The sequence below is a fragment of the Moschus berezovskii genome, chromosome 17 (genome assembly GCF_049115385.1).
Source record: "Moschus berezovskii isolate FMDL1 chromosome 17, NW_MosBer_1.0, whole genome shotgun sequence".
NCBI lineage: Eukaryota > Metazoa > Chordata > Mammalia > Artiodactyla > Moschidae > Moschus > Moschus berezovskii.
In genome coordinates, this window is record NC_142476.1 from 49224270 (window position 1) to 49239577 (window position 15308).

The window sequence follows — 15308 nt, forward strand, 5'->3', positions numbered from 1 at the left end:
TACCTTGTCGTGGGTCCTAGAGGCTCCTCTCTTGCGGTGGGGGTGTCACTTCATCCTGAGGAGGGACAGAGAGGAGCCTCTTAACCTTTCAAGGCAGGACTTGTACAATTCCCCAGAGTGTGCCACCACCACCCCCAGGGCCAAGGGACTGATGCTTCAGGTTGGCCAAGGGTGTCAAAAATTCAGATACCTGGAGTGGGCACTGATTTTGGACCACTGAAGTACATGCCAAACCAAAACTTGAAAAAGTTCAGAAAGCAGCAGAGGCTGATCACAGTGGAAAATATGGTCCTCAAGGCTCCCCTAACCAAAGATAGAGAAGTCAAGCTGCACTGCACACACGTCTGTGGAAGCAGAGATGCGTGTGTAAGGGTTGGGTGCTCCCCTGGAGCTCCAGTAGCTGAGCAAGGGGGCCTGGGGACAGTAACAGGACACAGCAACACTCATTCCTTCACTTTCTTCCCCTGGCCCCTGAAAATAAAAACGACAGAGGCCAAGCTGTTCACTACAGCAGGTGGGTGACAGAGGGGAGACAGTAGACCAGGGGCCAGGGGACCAAGAAGCCTCAGCTCCCAGAGATAGGCTGCAGACAGTACCTTCCACCCTGCGGTCCCACTGGTAAGTCACAACCCATGCTAGGGGCCCACGCAGGGAGAGCGAAGATGGTCCAATAAAATAGGGGGTCTTTAGCCAACATGCAACTCAGCCCAGTTTGCCAGGCTCAGGCCCTCTTGTCGAGAGTGTGAATTTGGGGCGCCAGGTTCAAATGGGACAGACTCCTCATGTGGACAGAAAACCCAAGGAGCTCTCTGCCCACTGACCTGGGCCCACCTGCCCTTGCCTGAGCCAGGCCCTGCATCCACACCCCCACTCCCACCCCCCACTCCCACCCCCAGGGCATTCAGGGCTCCACCCACACTGTTTTTCTGTTTATTAGTTACTGTTTTTTTTTTCCTCCCCACTCCCTTATTTGTGGCTTATCAATGATGCAAGAGGAATAACACCAATTTCCTTAGGCTGTGTAATCCCCAAATCAGATTGGGGGGATTGCGAGAGGTGAGGTGACCTTGTACCGGGCTCTCGGAATGCCACCCAGTCCCGACGCCCGCCCTCGCATTCCCAGGACATATTTAGACAGATAATGCTAATTGTACTTGACGCGTCCTCCTAAGGAGGGCTGGGTCCTCAGCCAGCTTTCACTGCCTTTGCTGGGCTGCCTGGGCGGAGGGTGTCCACTGGGGCGGAGCCCACCCTGCTGGACACAGGGCTTTCTGGTGGGCTCTGAGCAGTTGGGGTGGCAGTGGGGGGTGTTGTTCACGGACTGCTGAAGCCCACCTGACCGAGATGGTGAGATGCTAGGATTCTGCATAGAGCTGGGCAGAAGGAGATAGGGGGCAGCAGAGAGGAAAGGGGAGCCCTGCTGAGATGGAAGACAGGGCAGAGGTCGGCAGAGTAGAAAAAAGAAGCAGTCGGAGTGGAGAGCTGGATGAAGTGGAGGCCAAGCGGGGCTGGGCCGCAGGGCAAAGGATGGAGACCTTGAGCCTCTGCTGAGAAACACAGGGCAGGCTTGGCTGTCGGAGCTCACATTCCAGCCAGCCAGCCAGGGACCTGGCGGGGCGTCATCGTTGTCCAGTCCATCCCACACCCGCCTGCCTGAGATCTCTCAAGGCGCCCAGGCCAGCCTCCCTTGAACCCCCAAAGCCCCCCAACTCCACAACTCCAGTATCTCCCTTCTACCACCTTTTTCTCCCCTCCCATCCTCCCCGGCAACTGTGCATTTATTAATTCATGAGGCACTAATTAGTTCTTTGTTTAATTTTGTGTTAAACAGACTGACCGGAATGATAACGACTTGCAGCGCAGTGTTGCCGTCCCCAACCACCCCTGTTTTCTGACAACAAGGGAGCGCGGGAGACCGGAGCGCTGAACCCAAATCCCTCAGCAGTTGCACTTCATTAAGTCAAAATGTGACAAGAAGCTTAGAGAGCAACTCACAGATCTGATCACACAGAACAATCGGGGAGGAAACTTTCCAGGAGTTGGTTGGGGGTGGTGGAGAGACAGGGAGGGGCCGAGACGCTTACCGCGTGGGGACCAGGACGAGAACTGGGGTCCTGTCCCTCCCCTGCCCCTGGGGCAAGGGCCTGGCTGACTGGAGCATGGAGGCTGTATCTGGGTGGGATCTGGGACACTCAGTGGATCCTGGAACCCCAGAGGAGGGGACCTGAGAAGTTCAACTTTATCTCTCTGTCCTGCCTGGGCATCTTCTCCTGTCTCTCTCTGCCTCTCACGACTCCTGAAGTTTGGTTCTGGCTTGTGTGAGTGAGTGACTGGGCACACCCTGGGCTTGGCGGAGAATCAGAAAGCTGCTATAGTTAAGGAAGGATTCTGCAAGGCCGGGGGGAGGTACAGAATAGGAAAACTCAGAGTGGAAGAGGAGCCCCCACACTTAGGAAGGCTGAATAAGTGCAACCCTTCTAAGCTAAGCAAGAGAAGTAACGTGCTCAGGGATGCTGGCCACTTTCTCTGCCCGCTGTCCATCCACCCGTCCATGCATTCATCTAATGTACTTTAATCTGAGTATTCTGACCAGAAAACCGAGGATCAAGAGGTTGAGCTCTGTGCAGAGGTACAGGGCAAATCAGAAACAGAACCAGATCTGTTTGGCTTCTGGGCTGTGGTAGCTGACTGTAGACCAGCAGCTGAGCTAACAATGACAACAAGCCTTGTTACCTGCTTCCTCCTGTCCCTGTGAAAGAGCAAGATCTTGGCCCAGACCTATGAAGCTTCTAACCCCATAGAGCTACAGGGAAGGATCAGAATGAAGCCCTGTCCCCATCTAAAGACAGCGCCCCTGCCCTCCTTTTACCTGACCTTAATCTCAGAAGATATGGATGATGCCTAACATGAATGAGAACACGGATGGGGGTAATGAGGAGCTGAAAGAGAACAAAAGCACACAGAGAAAGTTGACAAACGTGAGCCTGGATTGTATGCGAAGATCCTCTTGCCTTCTTCCCATTGGCCACTGCGCCAGACCAGGTGTGGCCTCACTCATCCGCTGAGAGCCTGCCTGGCCAGCCCGCAGGCCCAGGCAGAGTCTGGAGGTCAGCCTTGCCCTTGCCCTCCCCTGACCAGTTGGGAAGTGCAGTGGTTTCTCGCCCGAGCCTGGCAGCCCTGAGCTGGCTTCTGTTAATTTGCTGTCAGGCTGCCTAAGCAAACCAATTAAAACTAATCATTAATTATAAAAGAGAGCAAGAAGAGTAGAAGAGAGGGGAGAGGGTAAGAGTGAGGTGGGAAGGAGGCGAGGGCAAGCGGGGCGGACAGACAAGGCGCAGAGGGCCCTCAGGAGCTCCCCGCGGGGTCTGCAGGCCTGGGAGCTGGAAGGGACCAGAGGCCCAGGCGGTGATGGAGGGGAGGGAGGGCGGGAAGGGAGTCAGAGATGCTGGGGAGGGGGCTGCCATAGGCCAGGGGTGAAAGGAAAGCCCAGAGAGCAGGGGGGTGCGGAGGGAAGGGTGAAGAAGCTGCAGTGACCAGCATACCAGGACCCGAAGAGGCCTCATCCGCCTGCAGTCAGTCCCCTCTGGCTGGAGCCGCCGACCCTCCGGGACTTGGCTTCAGAGCATCTCACCCCCAGTTCCCCGGCTCCATATTTATGAGGCTCAGCTGATTACGCAGCACAGGGCCAGGCTCCCGGCCCTGCCGCCCCTACCTGCTCCCCAGCCCTCTCAGGCCACGAGGGGCGGCCCCGGGGCAGCTGGCGGCCCATCTACCCGCCCCCCCAATCCCCATGCTGCCTCCTGCCCCCTCCCCCACCCGCACACAGCCCCCTCCCTGGCCAGGCCCTTTCACAGGGCTGAGGCCGTGTCAGAGGCAGCTTGAGGAGGGGGGCAGCGCAGACAACAAGGGGCAGTGTCATGGAAACGGGCACTTTCCCCGAGAAATATTCTGTTTGGCCTCCTTCCTGCATTGAGGAGCTGTCAGGAGCCTGAGTGAGAGCCACACCACCCCGGGACCATGCGTGACAAAACCTATTTTCTGCCTCAAATTTGATTGATTAAAAAACTTTTTAGGAAAACCATGTTAAAAGAGTGAAAAAGAGAGAGAGGGAGAAAGAGAACGAGAGGGAGAGCGAGGAAGCGGGGTGCGGAGAGAAAGCGGATGGCAGAGCTGCTGGGCGCAGGCCACCGGCAGGGCCTGAGCAGTTGCCTGACCATGATGCCTGGGCAGGCGTGTCAGCGGGACGGCCGCCGCATACCCAGGCAAAGCGGAAAGGTCAAAGGAAGCCCCAAGCTTTTACACAGTGGTTAGTGGGACCCTGGGGGTGCCGAGGGCCTGTACAATCCAGCAGGTGCCGGACCCAGATGAGGCGGTGGCCGGGGTGGATTGTCCATCCCGTGTAGAGAAAAGAGCCCTGCACTCCAAGGCTGGCCCAAGGCAGGTGGGGGTCAGCGCCAGGCCTCTGGATTGGCTCTGGAGGCGAGTGGGGTTTTGCAAACAGCCTGGGCTGGGATTTGGCCAGAATCCTGAAAACTCTTCCCCGGGTCAAGAGGAAGAGTCTAGGAGTTTGGGGCCGGGAAGGGATTTTCCCACCGTGTTCTCGAGAAAATCCCAGCTCAGTAGGTACCCAGTTGACCCACCCGTCCTGCAGGGGCCGAAGCCTCCGTAGGTTTAGCACCCCTCACCTGCCCTCTGGGTCGCACGCCTTCCCTGCCCAGGCCCTTGGCTCCTTTGCTGGATGCTGCTCTCTGTGGTCCTCACACCAGGCTTGCCCTCCCTTTTCCTGCCTCAGAAGCCAAGACAGGCCCCACCACAGGCTTGGACTGTGAGGGGAGGCCATTCCTTTCTCTCTAGGGCTGCAGGAGAAGGGCCAGCCTCCCCGCTCCTCCCAAGCCCTCAGAGGCCTCGCATGATCTCTCCAGGCAAAGGTGGCTCAGATCTTCCTGGCGTCCCTGCTCTCCCCAAGAAGAGCGGCCCAGGTGGGTGGCTGGGTTTTTGCCCTGTCTGAGGGCCTCGAAGGTCAAGGTGAAGAATGGATCTGGCAAAGCTGTCAGCAAGAAGGCTTCTCCCAGGTGCTGGGAGGGGTCCTCAGCAGTGTCCAATGTAGTCTATGCATCTCAGGGCTCGATGTGGATGAGGCAGTGCCTCCTTGGACAGACGGTGCATTCTATCAGATGCACAGATGGACAACACCTGCTCTGGGCCCTGCCCAGCCCTCCTCCAGGGCATTGACTTAGATCTCTTCCCGTCCCTACTCCACAATGATCATCAGATATTCATTGAGTATGTCCTGTGCTCATGACACTGTGCTAGGCCTAAGGAAGGTAAAATACACTGCCTACATGAGCAACAGCAGAGTAGGTAAGACCTGATTCTGAGTCCTGATTCTGTCACCTTCCATGGTGTCTGCTGGGGCAGGCAGACTGCTTAAGCTCTCACGGCCTCAGCTGATTCAACCAAAGAGGCAGAGGGTATGAGCCCCCACCTCAAAGACAGTTCACTCAGTAATATTTCTTGAGCACCCTACTATATGTTGAGTACTCCCCTAGACCTGGAGAATACTGGTAACCAAAGACAGTCCTCACGGAGCTCCCATTCTGCGGTTCTTAGGAAGACTCTGTGAAATAACACACCGCACCGTGGTCTGGCACATAGTACGTGCTCAACAAATATTACCTGTTATTAGCTTTCAGGAGCCCCGCCTTTAAGAAGCAGGGGAAAGGTCTAGGAATTTCACTCCTAGGTATGTACTTGAAAGAATGGAAAACAGGGACTCAAACAAGAACTTGTTTGAGGATCATGGAGGATAGATCACAGAGGATCCATTCACAATAGCCAAAAGGTGAACACAACACAGAAGTCCATCAGCAGATGAGTGGAAAAGCGACATGGGGTCACCCACACAGTGGAATATTATTCAGCCACAAAAAGGAATGGAGTTCTCATACAGGCCATTATAAAGAATGAACCTTGAAAAGATTATGCTAAGTGAAAGAAGGCAGACACAAAACACCACACACTATATGGTTCCTTTTACATGAAATATTCAGAATAGGCAAATCCATAGAGACAGAAAAGAGATTAGTGGTTGTCAGGGGCAGGGGGAAGAGGGAAACAGGGAGGGACTTCTAATGGATGTAGAGTTTCTGTTTGGGGTGATGAAAACCTTCTGGAACCAGATATTGGTCATGGTTCCACAACACTGTAGATGACGGAATGCCACTGAATTGTGCAGTGTAAAAGGGTTACAACAGTAAATTTTACACTATGTGTGTTTTACCACAATACAGAGAAATGCTATAGCTGAAGGAGGAGGAGGAAGAGACGAAGAAGGCGGGACCTCCCTGGCTGCCCAGTGGTTAGGACTCTGCACTTCCACTGCAGGGGCACGGGTTCTATCCTTGGTTAGGGCACTAAGGTTCCCTATGCCGTGTGGTGTGGCCAAAAGAAAAACTAAATACATTTTTAAAAAAAGAAAAGAGGGAGCTCCATCTAGGAGAGGAAAAGGCTATTCCCGCATGGTGGCTCGGCACAGATATTAGACAAGCCAAGCAAGGGGGCAGAAGGTGAATTATCCTTCTTTCAGATAGCTCCCCTCTCCCTCTGGTCCCCAAGGACATCGTGCAGTCCTGCCCCAGGTGTTCCCAGGCCTCACATGTGTGCTGAGGGAATAAACAACATGAGAAGGCTAGGGTGGCTCCAGAGATCGGAGGACACGTCTCTCAAGAGCCTATGGTCCAGTCTCTCTAGCACTGCCAACCATCTGCGCACACGTGGTCCGGCTCCTCTCACATGTGGATCTCAACGCACACAGCCCACTCCATCCATCACTCTGCCAGGCTCCCCAGATAACACTTGCTGCTGCCCAGCATCTTAGTGCAACACGCTGCCCTCCACATGGGGAAAGAGGGTCTGAGTCAATGGCTTCCCCACCCCTCAGGACTCCAAGGCTCCCCGAGGACCAGGAGTTCCACCTTGCAGGAAAAGCCAAGGATAACCAGGGAGCCGGGCCCTTGGGACAGCCCCCCTCGCCCCCACCAGCCCTCAGCCCACCCTTCTGGCTGCTCCCGAACGTGTGTGCACACAGAAACCCCTGTCTTGGCCCGGGAACTGTCAGGAGATCAACAAACAAAAGCTGCTTCTTGACAGGGAGTCATTTATATTTTAGCTTCGTTCCATTATCCTAACGAATCCTTCATCAGCAGATGCAATATTAACAGCAGAAAATCAGCTCATTACATCCGAGGGGATTTCATCAAGACGGCAATCATGTATGCAGCTCCCCAAGCCTTCAAGAGGCCAGTGTGGCTGTTATTTATTTATTTTGTTACTTATTTATTTAATTTTTGGGGTTCTTTCCACATAATTGCACCGCATCTCAGATCTTTAATAAATAATTTGTAGGTCCTGAACTGCACACAGCTTTGCTCTCTGCCACGAGAGCCTGCATTAGCCAAAATATTTACCAATATTTGAAAGTCATTAGGATCAGGAGGGAAGTGGGGAGGGACCGCTCTGTTCTTCTAGAAACGGCCTGCTCTGCGGCTGCAAGGCTGGGTTCTCACCCTGGTTCTCCATGCCCGTCTCCTGGAGTGGGGCTCTGGCTTGCCCGGCTCACTAAGTTTGAGCAGGGGATTCCCTGGAGCTCTTAGAGAGCGAGGCGGCCATCTCCAGGGGTTCCTGCGGGCTGCTTGTGGCTGAGGAGCCTGGCTGCTGGAAAGGACCCCCTTGGTGCAGAGGCAGGAGGCTAGAGCACTCTGTCGGGGTGACACTGCCAGGATTCGCCTGACCAGTGAACAAATGCTGAATGTCAGGGTGCTCTGTGAGGGAAACCCTCCTTGTGCACCAGCAGGCCCTGGCTCTGCTGCAGCTGAGAGTGCAGAAAAGTCTGATCCGGGAATCCCCTGTGGGCCAGTGGTTGGGACTCAGTGTTTTCACTGCTGTGGGCCCACATTCAATCCCCGGTCAGGGAACTAGGATTCCACAAGCTGTGCAGCACGGTCAAAAATATGAAAAAAATTTAAAAAAAGTCTGAGCCATTCCTCCCAGCTTCCCAAGGTTGTGCCTCCCACTTCAAAGGAAAGAAAAGTTTAGTGGGCCCAGAAGGCAGACTTAGTGGGCCCATTCAACAGACGAGAAAACTGAGGTTCAACAAACCAAAGCTCTCTTCCCAAGGCAACACAGCTAGGCCCAGAACCAGGATTTGGACTCAGAAGTGACCCTGCTGGGCCTCCATTCTTTCCTCTAGTCCATAACCATCCAATGACATGGCCTGGCCTTCCAAAACGTCCTGGCTCCAACCCACAAGCCTGGAGTGGCTACTCGGGCCGCCGGGCACCCCCTGCCACCACCACTGGGCTAGCCATGCTTTCACAGGTTTTTCCCAGCAGGGGCTGGATTTCTGCCCAGCCAGGAATGTGCTCCCAGGATGTCAATTCTAATCTCCCCAGTGCTCTGACAGAATTAAGCTCCAGTTTGTCCGACAACATCCCAAAGTTTCAGAAATCCAGGGCAGACTCTCTAATCAGGCTTCAGGACAAAGGTCTGGCCTGACCCTGTCACTTCCATTTACTCCTCCTGTCTGTCTCCCAGCCGCAGCCTTTCTGCAGCTTCCTCCACCCTCTGCCCTTCCCTGGCCAGATCAGCCCCCGCCCTCTCCTCCAAGCTCCCCTGTTTCTCCGCCCTGCACTTCCCCTCTCTGAGCAGCTGGGCTAATCCTGTTGCTCCACTATCTGAAGCGAGGAATTCCTCTGAGACTGACCTGTAGCTCAGGGCTCTCTAGGCCTGCTGGCCTCACCTTGCCTGGGGTCCCTCTTGTTCACCGCCTCTAGGGAGCGCACAGGCTCGGCCCTCCTTGGCTCGGGAGAGGGTGCTCAGTGCAAAGTTATTCTCAAACTCCGCTGAACCTTGCCTGCGGTCAGTCTGACTTTGGGCTCCCGTAACTGCCCCTGAGGCATCCTTTGGCCTTGCCCAGCCTCTATCCACGGATTCAATGGACATGAATTTGAGCAAACTCTGGCAGACAGTGAAGGACAGGGGAGCCTGGTATGCTGTAGTCATGGGGTCACAAAGAGTTGGACACAACGGCTGAACAAAAACAAAGCCTCCGTCCTGTCTGAGGGGGCAGCTTGTGGGCTCTGGAAAGCCTTGGCCCTTTAGCCATGCTTGCGGGCCCCTCTGTGGGCAGAGACCTCCCCCCAACCAAGTCTGTAAGCCACCAAGAAGAATGCTGGGTGGAGGACAGTGAAACTGGGATGGGCAGGGCCTGCAGTGAGAACCCCCAGGCCTGGCTCAGCCAGACTGTGGCGCCATCAGAAAGGGGTGAGGAGCCAGGGAGCTGGGCAGCTGGGCCAGGAGAAGCCCCCCTGTGCAGCCAGACAGAGGGCAGCCCCCCAAGACGCCGGGGACGCAGAGGTCCTTCCTTCTCTGTCACCCACCATGCCCAGTACCCAACTTCCCTTTTTCACAGCTCTAGTGTGGACACAGAGCTCTGATACCCGCCTCGATTTCCAGGGAAAATCACACACACAGGCTGGTCAGAGGAGGGAAAGCCTTATGGAGGAGAATCGGTGGGCACCACGAGCTTGAATCTGGTCTGCTCCCATCAGAAGGCTCCTGGGGAACAGAGGGCACCGGGAGCAGTGTGGACAGTCAAGGGGAAGAGTAAGGGCGGCTGCACTCGAGCCTGTGTGCCAACCAGAGGGTCAGGGCACAGGGCTCTCCTGGACAAAGCAGGGGCAGGAAGACACACACAGGGCACAAGGAGAAGGCTCACGGTGGAAAACAGGCGTGGAAGTGTCGCTCTGCTCTTTGACCCTCTGGAGGCATAAGAGATCTAGAGTGACCGGGGCAGGGGTGCTCCCCCAGAGCCACCCAACCCGCGGGGAGCACGGAAAGTGCTGGGATGCAGCAGGCAGGCAGGGTCACTCCAGGCTCCTCGGCTTCCCCTGTGACCTGGGTGGAGACCTCTACCCCGGCGTGGAGTCCCGTCCCACACAGGCTGTCTCACGCCCTCCCCTGCCTGGCTTCCTCGGCCACAGCCCCACTCTATGGAGTGGGGATCGCTGGACGAGGGGTGGCTCCTCACTCTCTGACAGTCTGTCCTGCATCCTGTCCAACATCCCAATCCAGAGGCTGGTCCTGCCCTCACCAGCACAACCAGTGCGTGGCCTGGAGGATTCCCCGAGAGCCTGGGGTGAACCAGGCTAATGGAGGGACAGAAGCAAGAACTAGGCAACACATCTCTATAACCAGCCCTTTCTCTGGAAGAGCAAAAATAATTACTATATTTTTTACTTAATAACAGAAAAATCTATCCAAATGAAGGCCACCGGGGAGAGTGGAAGAAGGCCCATCCGTCAGCTCTTTCAAGGAAGTCTCTGCAGTCCCATGGCCCCCACCCCTGACAACATCACAGCCCCCCAAAACTCCCAACTTTGCTTTTCTGCCTTTCCTTCTGCCGTGTCCTTCCTTTCTTGCTGTGCTGGGTGTTGGTGAGACGGTGGGTTTTTTTTTTTTCTTTTTTGCAATTTATCAGCAGATTGTGTGGAGCTGAGTGGTGTGAGCCTCACCCTGCTAAATAAAGCTTTGGTATTTCTGATAAAGCCATCAAATTCCTTATCACACTGACACAAAGTGCATTTAAAGAGACAGACACCCTGTCCCTCCCTTCCCACCAGTCCCTGCCCCCTCCACTCAGTTCAGATTTCCAGCTGCTCAGGCTCTTGTGGATCAGACACCAAATACGGCTCCTCCGGGAGGATGTGGGGGGTGGGGGAAACCAAGGGGTGGGAGGGCTGCCCGCTCCAATTCCCACCCACCTGTGTCAGAGCGGCCGGCACCCTGACCAGGGACTCAGGTCCACAGGGAGTGGCATGTGCTTCCTGTCCCAACTCTGGAGCCAGAGGGAGCAATCAATAGACACACCCTGCAATGGGTGGGGGGGTAAGAGGGGGGTGGCTTCACAACAGTGTAGTCCTGTGTTAGGACAATACCCAGCAGCTGCTAGAGGAGCCCCCAGTAAACCACCAGGCCCACCAGGCTGCTCGGCCACTGAGCACACATCACGTGGCCTGAGCCACTGCAGTACCCAAGCGGAGTACAAGGACAGGGCCAAGAGGGGCCAACGATACCCGTGAAACACAGGGCTGACCATGTTCCTGTCAGGCTCGACCACAGGTTCAGCAAAGCCCTGATTCCTCACACAGCCCTGCAAGGCAGTGGAACTATCACCCCATTTGGGGATTACTCGCTCAGTTGTGCCCGACTCTTTGCGACACCATGCACTGTAGCCCGCCACGCTCCTTTGTCCATGGAGTTCTCCTTGGCAAAAATACTGGAGTGGGTTGCCATTCCCTTCTCTAGGGAACCTTCCTGACCCAGGGATCGAACCCGGGTCTCCTGCATTACAGGCAGATTCTTCACCATCTGAGCCACCAGGGAAGCTGGCAGCACTATCACCCCATTTGATAGATGAGGAAATCGAGGCTGGCCTGAGGCCTCAGAGCCAGTGGCAAGCCCAGCTGCAGCTCCAGCCGAGGCCAGCCAACAGCTCTGCCGAATGAAAGACTTTACTTAATCGATTTGCAGAGTTCACTCCCACCTCCCCATTTACGATCCTACCAAGACAGGCCTTCCCGTGTCCCAGTGCCCCCTTCCACCTCCCTGGCCCTAGCTTGTCAGCCCAGGCCCTGCGCCCACACACAGCCTGTTGGTTGAGGAATCAAATTTATTATTTTTAATTATTTTGATTTATCAAAGCAGCAGCTACAATCATATTAAACTAACTTGGCTTCTTGGCACTGAACAGATACAGCTGCCGCCGGACTCCCCCACATTCTATAAAATGCCCAGGCTGTCCACGTGCTCCCCAAAGAGGGCACCCAGGGGCCCTTCTCCAAGAACCCTGAATTTGAAGACCACCAGGCCTCCCCCATGCCCGGCCAGAAGCACATGCAAAGATGCCAAGGGCCAGAGAACAGAAAGAAACATGCTAGGGCTGAGCTGCCAGGTGCTTTGGGAAATAATCACCTCCATCCCCCAGCCCGGAGACCTTTCCAGAGTCCTGACCCACTGGGGAGCCACAGACCCCTCAGCTGGCATTTTCGGGGGCTATTCTCACTAGTGGTAAGAATCCTGCCAATGCAGGAGATGCAAGAGATGTGGGTTCGATCCCTGGATCAGAAAGGTCTCCTGGAGAAGGAAATGGCAACCCACTCCAGTATTCTTGGCTGGGAAATCTCATGGACAGAGGTTTCTGGCGACAGTCTATGGGGTTGCAAAGAGGTGGACATGACTGAGCACTGCTATTTGAATTTTTGAATATAATTATGTCTCAGGCCTGCATTGGGGCACTCAGCTGAGAGGAACCAGACTGCTCCTCAGCCCCTGCCCACAGGAGGAATGATGGCCCCCTTTTTGCAAGGGAAGAAATTGAGATTTACAGAAGAGAGGTGATCTGTCCGGGGTGCATAGCTCATGAATACAGCCAGGCTGGAATCCAAACTGATTCCTTTTGAATGAAAAACCCTCACTCGACAAGAACTCTGCCTTCTCCTTAATCTGGGAGCAGTGCTCCTGCCTAAATGCCATGGCCAGTGGAAGAAGGTGGCAGAAGAGAGAGGACCTGAAGTTCAAGGTGATGGGCCTGTGGGGGAGCAGCAGCATGAAACCAATTGGTTCCCAAGAGATGCCCAAGCCCACACCAGGGCATGAAGAGGGGGTGGCCTACCTGAAGGGCACAGGTAGAGGTGGTGCACAGGTGAGCAGATGTACCACTCAGCCAGGGAGCCAGGCTATTCACTGGGGCACAGCCCAACCCCTGTGCATCCAGGAACCTGTGCACTGCAAGGCAAGACCCAGCATTAGAACCAAATTTCTTGGCCCAACTTGGCACACAAAGAGCATGAGTGATTCTGGCAGGCCTGGAACAGGCACCTCCAGGGTCCCAAGGCCCACAGAACCCACTGGAGTCAGCTTTCTGCCTCTCACTGTTGTTTAGTCGCTAAGCTGTGTCTGACTCTTTGCGACCCCATGGACTGTACCCCACCAGGCTCCTCTGTCCATGGGATTTTCCAGGCAAGAATACTGGAGTGGGTTGCCATTTCCTCCTCCAGGGGATCTTCCTGATCCAGGGATCAAACCTGCGTCTCCTGCGTTGCAGGCAGATTCTTTACAAAGGGCCACCAGGGAAGCCCTCTCTACCCCTCAAAGGAAGGCGAATCTTGGGAACATAGGCAGGGCTTCCTGGTGGGGTGACAGTGCAGAGACAGAGTCTCCACACCAGTCCTCTGACTTCATGCCCAGGAATTACAGCTGGCTGCCACCAATCCAGGAACCAGACTCCCACTGGTCCCCACGGCCCAGAGGATCCCCCACCCCAAGTCCAGTGTGACGAGCTTGGCTCTGGCTGCAAGTTCTGAACCCCAGTGGGTATTGAAGGGCATGTTATCTGGCTTCTCTGAGGTTGAGTTTCCTGATTCACCAAATGTGTGCCCCTCTCCGAGAGAATCTGCCTGCCAGTGCACAAGATGCAAGAGACTTGGGTTCAATTGCTGGGTCAGGAAGATCCTCTGGAGTAGGAAATGGCAACCCACTCCAGTATTCTTGCCTGGAAAATTCCATGGAGAGAGGAGCCTGGTGGGGTACAGTCCATGGGGTCGCAAAGAGCCAGACACGACTGAGCAACTTCACTCACTCACAGTGCCACTCTCAGAGGGCTGTGGTGGGGATTCCGGGATACGATGAGCACAAAGCTCTTACGAAGCGTCTACACATTTTCTATGGGCAAAAAGTGATGGTAATTGTCATCGTCATCGTCATCACCTAAACACCTCTCTATTTGGAGTACAGCACTTGGGTTTGTGCCTTTGGAGCTGGGATGGCAGAGAGCCCACGGGGGCTCAGACATGTCTAGGAGAGGTCTTGCCTATCACCCTTGGCTACTGCAGCCAACGAGGACCTAGGGTTTAAGGCAGGAGGAGAAACAGGATGCCCTGTGGCGGTCACACTTGCCTATCAAATCCCTACATTCACACAGCTTTCCATGGGGACTCATGCCCTAATATGGGCCCAGCAGCTTTCTGGGTTATTTCGAGTGTGTGTGATAATGACTCTAGGCTTTGCGTCTGCTGCCCCCAGACAACTTTCCATCTGGGGAGAGGGATGACGGCTGGCAGAGAATGAGAAGGGCACAGGGAAGCCGAAGGTCAGAGAGGATGCAGAAAGTGGGCACGGACGGGTAAGCCAAGGGGAGAGGAAGAGCAGGAGGCTGGAGGAGTGGAGGGGTCAAGGTGAGAGGGGAAGGACAGAGAGCTGGGCAAAGCCAGCCAGAGCTCCAAGACACAGGTGGGTGCCGGATCCCTCCCAGCAGGACGGCAGTGGGCCTGCAGCCTATCTCCTCGCCAAAATGCCAGTGGGGACCCCTTCTATTCAGGGGTCAAGCTGGGCTCCTGGACAACCACTCGATGCCTAGGAAGGCCCCTGACTCTTAGGTTTATTCACATATAAATGATCTTCTGTCCAAGCTGGGCCCATCAACTTCCAGGCTGCACAGGGTTAACTCCAGAGGAGGGGCTGGCTGGCTTTGCCTTCACTGTACCTCAATTTCTACTGCTCCCATCACCTACCTCCCCCACCCCCTGATCTTAGGAAAAAAACCCATCAAAATAACTATTTTATGTCTCCAAATATGCAGATCATTTTCTTTAATGAAAGATGCTTGACGTCTCCGATCCAATTAATATGCAAATGCAGGAGAGGATTTATTTGTGACATTCTGTCTGGGTGAGAGAAAACAAAAAAGGCCTGTTAACCAAAACACTAATTGCTGTGACTGATTGTCACATATCATCATTTTCATAGGATCTCCTCCATTCCCAGCTCTCAGGGAGCTTGAAACCAGGACTCATCCACCAGGCATCAAGGAGAAACAGGGCAACCGGCTACCTGTGGGCGAGCCCCCTCCCACAAGAACTGTGTCTGGGGCCAACAAGGGCGGACGCTCCGATTAGTTCTGGCTCCACGGGGCGGTCCCGACCTTCTACAGAACTTGCTGGTTCATCTTCCGTCCTGCAGCGCACTTCACCACTTAGATGCTAATGTCCAGACTGGAAGAGAAGAGGCCTGATCTCCACTAGATCTGATAGACAGTGGGAGGCCTCAGCCCATATACCTTCCTGCCCTGCTCCAGGTCAACTGCTTTTTTGCCATCTGCTCCTACCCACTTGAAGGTGAGGTGGAGGCCGGCCAGCGTTCCAAGGAGAGAAAGCCTATTAGGGTCCTGTTGGTTACCACCCTCCATTGTCTCT

The 15308-nt window shown here is 54.9% G+C and overlaps 1 protein-coding gene across 5 annotated transcripts in view; it reads right to left on the reverse strand.

The window, feature by feature from the left end:
• CASZ1 (castor zinc finger 1) overlaps positions 1-15308 on the reverse strand; it is a 154777-nt gene that overhangs the window by 68228 nt on the left and 71241 nt on the right. For 2 of the 5 annotated variants that reach the window (XM_055419548.2, XM_055419546.2), the window contains 2 exons: positions 12731-12843; positions 4-55 (listed from right to left, as the gene is read on the reverse strand). The exons of 1 other annotated variant lie outside the window; for it this stretch is intronic. The gene's annotated coding sequence lies outside the window, so the exon portion shown is untranslated. The remainder of the gene's footprint in view (positions 1-3; positions 56-12730; positions 12844-15308) is intronic. 2 more of the 5 variants (XM_055419545.2, XM_055419549.2) reach the window with 1 other exon arrangement.